Source organism: Neomonachus schauinslandi, chromosome 2 (genome assembly GCF_002201575.2).
Source record: "Neomonachus schauinslandi chromosome 2, ASM220157v2, whole genome shotgun sequence".
In the NCBI taxonomy this organism is placed as follows: Eukaryota; Metazoa; Chordata; class Mammalia; order Carnivora; family Phocidae; genus Neomonachus; species Neomonachus schauinslandi.
The window spans coordinates 92,282,370-92,292,609 of NC_058404.1; the positions used below are offsets into that span (position 1 = coordinate 92,282,370).

General features: G+C 32.0%; 1 non-coding gene across 1 annotated transcript; it reads right to left on the minus strand.

Annotated features, from left to right (window-relative positions):
• Positions 1 to 359: 359 nt before the first annotated feature.
• On the minus strand, positions 360 to 490 carry LOC123324231. The gene has a single exon (XR_006539711.1). It is a non-coding gene; the product is annotated as a small nucleolar RNA SNORA63 (small nucleolar RNA).
• Between the last annotated feature and the right edge of the window lie 9,750 nt (positions 491 to 10,240).

A 10,240-nucleotide genomic window follows, 5' to 3' on the forward strand; every position in this document is an offset into this window, starting at 1 on the left:
AAAAAATACAGCTGATAACCAAATCTACAATTAAATTATTGTCTAAACATCTACATGCTTATTGAGGGAAGATTCTTATACTGGTCAAAGAATCAGTGATATATTCAATGAAACCTTGCCATTGTTTTTTTTTTTTTTTTTTTTGAAGATTTTATTTATTTATTTGACAGAAAGAGACACAGCGAGAGAGGGAACACAAGCAGGGGGAGTGGGAGAGGGAGAAGTAGACTCCCCGCTGAGCAGGGAGCCCGATGCGGGGCTCGATCCCAGGACCCTGGGATCATGACCTGAGCCGAAGGCAGACGCTTAATGACTGAGCCACCCAGGCGCCCCTCAAGTCAGTGTTTTACTTGGTAAACATGTCTGAGACCATGCATCCCTGGCTGCTGAGCACCATGGCGGATAGGGCTAGAAAGGTAACAGCTTTATTTTGAGCAGGGGGCAAAGACAAGGCAGCACTTTATAGCTACATTGTAACTAGATCCTGCATCCATTGTTTTTGCTTCTGTTTGCACAATCTGTGATTCAAAATACTCCTGTATACTTTTTGCTGCTTTTTGAGGTATTGTAATTCTAGGACCCCCTCAACTGATAATGTGTGTGTCAATTTTACTGTGAAGCACTGCCCCCTCTCAGTATGGATCATAACAAATCACTGTTTTATCTTTACACCATTCTCAATGAGTGCCAGTGTCAAGTCTAAAAAACTCTCTCTTTTCCATCCCTCCTATATTGAAGATGTATTTATTCAGAAGCAGGAAGTCCTTATCTTACTTCCTCTAATTTTTGATTCATTCAATTTGATCCTCAACACAAGAGAAGGGAAGTACAGCAGAGTCCTGACTGGAATTACCTATAAAGTGAGTGGAAGCTCAAGGGAGGAAAACTTCCAAATTTTCTTCTTTTCATTAATGTGAAAAAATAATTTATGCTGTGAGGATATAAACCTGACACATGGAAAGAAGGCAAAATTGATAAATGTATGGGTATTGTAATACCAAAAATTTACCACCTTTTCTTCTATGCTTCTAGAACATAGTCCCAAAGTGAGTGCTATCTTAAGGCATTTTCTCATGGTAATTCATGCATTTTTTTCCTCAAGGATGGATATATGCACATTTAAATAGTAGGTTGATGTAACACCTGAAAGATTTGTAATTTTAAAGATACTGCTTATACATTTTTATCATAATAAATGGAAAAATTAAAATAGAGAATGTTCTACATTTTATGATTTTTAAAAGTATTTTATTGTTAAAATGTGTATTGCATTGTAAATTTATAATTTTTAAGCCTGTAGTCAGCTGGTTCATATTATTTCATTTAAATATTAAATATTAAATATTCAAACTTAAAGTCACATTGATTTTGTATATTATTCATATAACTAGTTTCACATTGTTGAATGACATTTTCTCTGCTGCTTAAAAACAAAGAGGCATTGTGATTTAAATCTTGTGGGTTACTATTATGCAAAAAATATTTTTAAACATTCATATTTTATTGAAGTATATTGAGGAATTTTCTTGACATGTGATATTACCAAATAATTGAAATTTAACTCTCAAAAGATTAAAAATTTTGGGGTGTCTGGGTGGCTTAGTCATTTAGGCAGCCGGCTCTTGATTTCAGCACAGGTCATCATCTCAGGGTCCTGGGATGCAGCCCGGTGTCAGGCTCCGCACTCAGTGGGGAGTCTACTTGAGGATTCTCTCTCTCCCTTTCCCTCTGCCCCTCCCCCTTCTTGCACATTCTCTCTCTCTCTCTCAAATAAAAATAAGTACATCTTTAAAAAGATTAAAAAGATCAAAAATTTCTAAATTCTATTATACATTATGGGTGTGTTTCCTCCTAACTTACTCACTTTCTTAAAAGGGAAGTATATTATGCTGATTCTTATTTGATACTGCAGCATTACTTGTTTAAAATATTACAGTAATAAACATGGTCACGTTTATTACATACATGAAGATCACTTTAAGTGCACTTACATTTAATATTTTATGTAATTTGGATTACACATTGAGGAAGGTACCAATATCATCCTCGTTTTACAGATAAGAAAACAGAGTTAATAGTACCTCTTTGGAGGTAAAAAAAAAAAAAGAAAACATGTGTCTTGAAGCGAATTTGTGTTTATACTCTGGACTCATCAATAATACACTCTACCAAGTAATAATCATCATTATAATACTGTGGTAATGTCAAAAATGTTAAAATATGTGGTATTTTTCTCTGTGCTATCTATATACAAATAGATTTCACTTTTGGAATTTCTTTCTTTTTACTTTAGTGTCATCCACCTTAATGCCAGCTATCGATTTCTTAATACCAATTATTCCTCAAGCTGTGTCAAGCTTCCCTTATTTTCTACTTGTTCTTCTGTATATTGTGTAAATTCCATCCAAAATTCTAAGTCAGAGTAACTATCTTGAGTTTGGCCTGATGTTACTTTGAATGCATAGAAATGTTCTATTTTAACATATACTAAAATAATATTTTATAAGATTTCACATTTATTTTCTTCCACATTCATTTTTGATGTGACCATAGAGGCAGAGTGATGCAGCCGCAAGCCAAAAAATGCTGGCAGCCACCAGAAAAAAGGGGGAAGCAAGACATGGATTTTCCCCTAGAGCTCTGGAGGGAGTGTGGCCCTGCTAACACCTTTATTTCAGCCCAGTGATACTGATTTTGGATTTCTGTTCTCTAGGATTATAAGAAAATAAATTTCTGCAGATTTCACTGCTAAGTTTGTGGTAATGTGTTAGAACAACCATAGATAACTCATACACACTTTCATTTACTCTCACTATTCTGTCTTGATTATCTTAAAGATTATACAATTCATCTATGATTTATTGTCAGTAAATATTTGTATGTTATCCACTTTTAGACAATGTAATACTTGGCGATATTGTTGTCATATGTATTAATTATGTGCATATATAATTCATTTCTATTTTATTTAGACTCACAAGTGGCTATTGATTTGTAGTTGTCTCATGTTAGCATTCTCTTTGTTCTTTATCACTTCCTGCAATGCCATGATTTCATCTACATGTAGTTTTCCTTTGTTATGAATTTTACCTTAGCACAAGACTTCTGTGAAAGAATTATTTCAATTACTATTTGTCAGAAAATGTCTTAATTTCTTCTTGGTTCTTGAGCAATATTTTTATTGGGTATCAAAATCTGGTTTTTCAGTTACATTCTTTTTTTAAAGATTTTATTTATTTATTTGTTAGAGAGAAAGAGGGAGCACGCACACAAGCAGGTGAATGGTAGGAAGAGGGAGAAGCAGGTGGATGGAGAAGCAGGCTCCCCACTGAGCAAGGATCTGGATGTGGGACTCGATCCCAGGACCCTGGGATCATGACCTGAGCCAAAGGCAGATGCTTAACGACCGAGCCACCCAGGCAACCCTGTCAGTTATATTTTTTGTGTATTTTCAAGACATTGTTCCATTTGTTTTCCGGTTCCCACTATTTCTATTAAGAAGTCATCTGTAAATCTCTTATTGTTTCTTTTTTGAAGACAATGTATATTCTTCCTCTGACTACTTTAAAGATTTTCTCCTTCTCTTTAGTGTGCTGTGGTTTGAAGCCACAGGTTATATTGTACCTAGATGTGTTTTATTACAGTGACATCTCTGTAGTGTTTCTTAATAATGTATACTGATGTCATTTTCTTAACTTTGAAAATTCTCAGTCATTAATACTACATATGTTACTTTACCTCATTCTATTTTGTATTTCTATAAGATTCCATTTACCCATATGTCAGGACTTTGGGTTCTATGTTGTCTGTCATGTGTATAATGCTCTTTTAGGTAGTTTCTATCTGTTTTCACATCTATGCTTACTTGTGGAATAGTTTATACCTGTGTTCAGTTGTGATCTATTATTAAACAAATATTTTGGTTTTATAATTTTAGTTGTTTCTGTCAAATAGGAAATTTTATTTATTTATAATATTTAATTATCTCCTGAAAATCTCTATCTTTTCTCATTTTGTTATCTTACTGATCACAATTATTTAAAATCTTCTGCTCTAAAATTTCCAATAATTGGTTCTACTCTGTTTATATTACTTATTCTTTCTTTCTTTCTTTTTTTTTTTTTGGTTTCCAGTTATGTCAGTTGTTTGTTAGTGTGTCTGATCATTTTATTTCATTTTACAATAAAATATAAGCTACCATGTGCAGAAAAAATAGAGAACTTTTGGGGTTATCAATAATGTTATTTTTTTCCTTAGATATAGTTTGGATTTGCTTCTGGGAAGGGAACTAGAAGGAGGAAAGAGCACATTAGATTGTTAATATATTTTAAACTAGGCTTTAATTTTAATGATGGCTGTATATTTCTGGTTCACTCTTATTTCCATACTAGCAAATTTTCTGTTTTTTCAAGTAGAAATCTAGTGTGTAGTAGTGTTCCATTCTTTGGGGGGGCTCTAAACTCCAATATTTACACTCAAGCCTAACATACTGACATAAATTCCATTTAATTCCTCAGTATCTCAGAAGCAGTTTTTACTCAGGTTTAAGCTTTCCACATACTTTCTTTTCTTGAATTAGCATGTGTTTTAAAGAGAAACTAGTACCAACTGTCAGACTCACTTTCTCCCTTCTCTTCTTTGTTGGATTTTGTTTTCTCAAAATATTGGTACTTTGGTAGCTTTTCAATTTCATCAAACTAATCTCCAGACATCAATATCATTAGAGAGGGAGAGAGAGAGAAAAAACAAACAAACAAACAAACATGTTAAGTTCTTTGCAGGTTAATTAGCGATAAAATAGCTTTCCATCACTGGAAAAGGAAATGAAAATGTATTCTTCTAAGCATAAAAGCTTCAGCTCTACAATTGTAAATAATGTAAAATTTAATCTTTTCAGGATAAATGTCATAAAAGAATAGATATTAAGCATCCATGAATTTCAATATAATTTTTCTCTGTAAATAATGCCTATTATAGAAATAGACCTTTAGAAGTAAGCAATTTAAATCATGAATTTATTTAGCAAATATTTATTGGGCAACTGCAATGAGCTAGCCTTTGTGCAATGTTCACTACCCCTGGACTCTCTTAGCTCAGAATTAAGCACGTACCTTTCATAGTACTGGAGTAGGTATGGGCAGATCACATGCCTCAGATCATATTTAGGCTGCCATCTGTTTTAGTATTGGACATGAGCTAAAAATGGTTTCAACATTTTTAAATATTTGAAAACGTAACCAAAAAAAAAATTGTGACTTGTGAAAAATTACATGAAATTCAAATTTCAGTGACTGTAAATAAAATTTCATTGGAACATAGCCATACTCATTTCTTTCCACATTTTTCTATGGTGGCCTTTACAGGATAGTGGCAGATTTGAGTGACAGAAATCATCTCACCTTGAAAGCCTAAAATATTTACAATCTGGCCCATTACAGAAAATATCTGCTAACTCTTTATTGAGCTACTGATTTTGTTTTTTGACCCCAAAAAAATGGATTATATTTAGAACTTGATATATATTTAGAACTTGATTTTCCTGTTTAGCATACAAAAACATAATCTTATTTTATAAACCTTTATGAGGTTTATATTAAAAAAACCTTCTATATTTTTATTTTCTCTTACCAACAAAAACTCAGAAAGCATATCTTCATTTTCATCTTCTTTGGTTATATGTTGGCAATGGGCCTTTACATTTTACCATTGTTTAAATAATATCCCTTAAGGTTCACCTTTAATAAATCTAGAATTTCTAATTTGTAGGAAACGTTATTTTCAAATATGTGTGACATGTCAACTCCAGCTCATTGATTCTCTTGGGTTTGTAGACTATATTAATCTTATTTTGCAAGGATATGTAACAGATCTTTTAAAATACATTAGGAATTATATGTGTTACTTTTCAGTATAAAATGCCACACCTATTTGAACATGTATATTTGCTTCTCAGTTATTTAGAAATTGATTTATTTTTATTTTTTAAAAACAATAAGCCATGGAAAAATGCCTTGATAGCAACTTCCAGAAATAGCTGCAAATAAGTATAGCTTAAGACACTTTGGCTGGTGGGAAACTAGATAAAAAACTCTTTTTTATTTCTAATAGTTTACCTAGTGCAAGACAAAAGTTTGGGTTTTTTTTAAACATACTTTTCTCTAGTGTGGCATTAATTAAGTTCTAGAAATTAAATTTACTGGGCAACTTAAATATTTTCAACCAAATGATTTGTGAATCAGATCCAAGTGTTAATCCAAACTTTAATATTTCTAATTAATTAACCTTGGCTGCAGCAGCTATAAGCTGCAAAGCAACGGATTACTGGGTGACTTATCTGAGAATAAAACAAATCCATTATTTGAACAAAATATCTTTAAAATGGTTGCCTGAAACCTACAGAAGCTTTGAAGCATGTTGATATAAAAATCACTTTCAAAAGCCACTTAATTCCCTCATGATACTAAAACCTACTCAGCTTTACAAAAAAAAACCCAAAAAACAAACCCAAAAAACCAAACAAAAAATACCCACCTTAAACTTTAAATACTTGAAGATTAATCCCGTTGTCTTTAAACTAAAATCCAACCATTCTAGTGTTTGAATAGCAATTGAAGTAGAACACTTATGCAAACCAGAGGAGACATTACTTTCTAGAAAAAAAAAAGTATGTTAATTGTGTAGAGGCTTCTCTATTTTTTTAGCTATCTTTCTAGAAAATCTTGAGTTAGTCTGTGAAATAACTTTATATTTAAACAAAAGCAAATTAATGCAAAGTTCAGAGAAGTTTGCTTTTATGAAGCTATAAATAAGCTCATTAATCTTACAATTTTATGTTGACTTGAAACATAATTGTGTAAATTGACTTTACATAAAATGGAAATGAAAATTTAAAATAAACATGTACAAAACAAGGTTAATTCTCAAAATATATATTTTTAATTATCAAACATTCTTTAGGCCTTGAGAAGTATAAATGTAGTGAAAATGAATCTGAATTCCTATTCTGCGTTATCGTATTACTTCAATATAGCTGTAATTGACTTTAACACATTTGTGGTATTATATTCTTGCTATAATCGTAAGTTCACAAAACCTAGAGAAATATTAGAGGAACCATATTCACTTTTAAATTAGTGGCAGTTTATAGGCAATCACAAGCCCTGTAATATATACAACCCAAAGTACTTTTTTAAATTTGGTTTAGAGAACATTACGAAAAAAAATGGAAAGTTTTTGGTATAAATGACATACTAAACACAACTATTTTTGCTTCATTTTGAAATCATTGAATATATTTTAAAATCACAAGCCCATGAAGATGAGGCAAACAAAAAGAAAAAAAAGTAAATTTTGGTGGACATAGAGTAAATTAATGAATGGTAACTGAGTTGCAGACCGGAGAATGATGAATTCTAAGCAGACAGTAAAGAATTAAAAATTCCTAGGATTCATACCTTAGAATCCTCAACTGTTTGAGGATTGAGAATTTTGAGTCAAATTGCCCCTGGGAGTAAGGGCTTAATGGAGTGTCACTAAAATAAGGCAGATAAAATTTGTAAAGCAAATGGATTCTCTAGATGCTCTTTCTAACATTATGTAAGCAAACAATCATCTTTCTCCCATGGCAGCACAAAACTGCACAGAAAAAGTGTTGTTTTTTTTTTTTCCTGAGCCTAAAACAGAAAGTTAATGGCCTAGATGCTGAGCACTACAGACCACTTTTGCTATTCAGATCCCAGTATTCTGAATTATAAGAGATCAACATCAAAGTGAGATGGGGAACTCTTTATTAGAAAATCCAAACATCTTGATAAGATTGAAAAAGAGATAATATCAACATATATTCCCCTGAGAACACCTATCTGGATATGCTAGAATATATTCTACATTTGGTAAACCATATCTCCTAATGGATCTTCCAAGCAGTTTTTTTTTTTTTTTTTTAATATTTTATTTATTTGACAGAGAGAGCACAAGCAGACGGAGAGAGAGGGAGAAGCAGTTTCCCTGCTGAGCAAGGAGCCTGATGTGGGACTTGATCCCAGGACCCTGGGATCATGACCTGGGCCGAAGGCAGCTGCTTAACCAACTGAGCCACCCAGGCGTCCCCCAAGCAGTTTTTTTAACCCCTAACTCTTAATTATGATCAGGCAACCAAAGATACCTATGAAAACCCTATAACCTGAAAAATAGAGACAAAAACTAGCAGACAGGAAAACTCAACTTGGAGAATACGGTGAATATTCATGGCAAGGGAAATATTAATATGTGTCCTTATCCCTTGCATACCATTTGGATCAATTATAACTAATATTTTGATTGGGCAGTTAATTCTATTCAAAAAAATTAGTATTTTGAGTATTTCTAATTGTATGGAAAAAATAATATATTCAGACTTTTATTCTTTTTCAGAGGTCTTCCAGGAAAGAGAAACAAATATACCTATTTTTAAAAAATAAAATAATACTCATTCTATCTTTTAATTACCATATGGACCATTGGATACTTTCATAAATCTAAGATACATTATAGAATCTTAATAATCTTTTTCTTACAAAAATATTTTGTTACTTCATTAATCTAGGAATTCTTTTTTTAGTCATCAATTATTCCCAAATAAAGAATCAAATAATAAAGGGAAGAATTCTTGAGACACATAGAATAATGATGAAACAATGAAATAAATAATTACCCTTTAGTTTTTATATGTGTAAGGAATGTATTGCATTATCGCTCACTAAGTATTAACAGAAAAGAAGGGAATCCTTCTCTGTAGTGTGCTTTTAGATTTCTTCAACTGAGAAATAAGATTTTTAGTCTTTGGCGCATGATAGGAGGAGAAAATTGACCGAGGATTATATTTCACAATTACTAGATGAATCAGAAGATGATCTGATGAGACTGATTATACCCTAGACTTTGATTGTGATGCTAAAATTGATCATAAAAGTGAAATCTCAGACTATTATAATAGTCTTTAGGTGATGATATCCTACTTGGTTTTTCTCAACCTCACAAATTAATGAGTGAACAGTATATTTCTAAAGACAAAAAAGAAAAATATATTCTCATGTAGTTAGTAACTCAATAGGAAGAACTTAATGGTACAATATTTCTGGTTAAAACCTAGTCTAAGCCAGTTTTGTGAAAAAAGGTATGATAGCAGTTTTTATCTTTTATAATGTTTGCATAGCAAAAGTTATTGATGTAAAAAGATTTACAATGTTTAAGTTATTCTTCTGTTTTTTGTTGTTTGTTTAAGATATTCTTAAATTTTTTTTAAAAATTTAGTATCTCTTTATAATTATCCCATTTTTACTTATTATAGTTTACTGTTCTTTTATACTTATATTTGTAAATTAAAATCACTTAATTCATTTTAAACATACAAAGCATTAAAAGGGTTAATTGGAATCAGGTAGTAAATGATGAGGATGTTTTCTGAGGGATAATATTTTCAGAGAGAAGGCAATGCATCCATGAAGAAATAATATACCATTCATAGGAATATCAAAGTAAAAGATATGGTATTTGTCTTTCTCTGACTGACTTATCTCACTTAACATAATACTCTCTAGCTCCATCCACATTGTAATAACAAGATTTCATTCTTCCTTGTGGCTGAGTAATATTCCATTACACACACACACACACACACACACACACCACCTTTTCTTTATCCATTCATCAGTTGATGGACATTTGGGCTGCTTCCATATCTTGGCTATTATAGATAATGCCGCTATAAAAATTGGGATACATGTATCCCTTTGAATTGGTATTTTTGTATTCATTGGGTAAATACCTAGTAGTGCAATTGCTGGATCATAGGATAGTTCTATTTTTAACTTTTTGAGGAACCTCCCACTCATATGTGGAATTTAAGAAACAAAATAAATGAACAAAGGGAAAAAAAGATATAGAGAGGGAGAGACAAACCAAGAAACACACTCTTAACTAGAGAGAATAAACTGATGGTTACCAGAGGGGAGGTGAGAGGGAGGATGAGTAAAATAGATGATGGGGATTAAGGAGTGCACTTTCTGTGATGAGCAGTGCGTGTTGTATGGAGATGTTGAATCACTATATTGTACACCTGGAACTAATATTATAATGAATGTTAACTAACTGGAATTTAAATAAAAACTTAAAAAACCCAAAGTAACAAATAAGTGCTCTCAGAAAACACAAATGTGTAACAAAAATGACCAAAAAAGGGGCGCCTGGGTGGCTCAGTTGT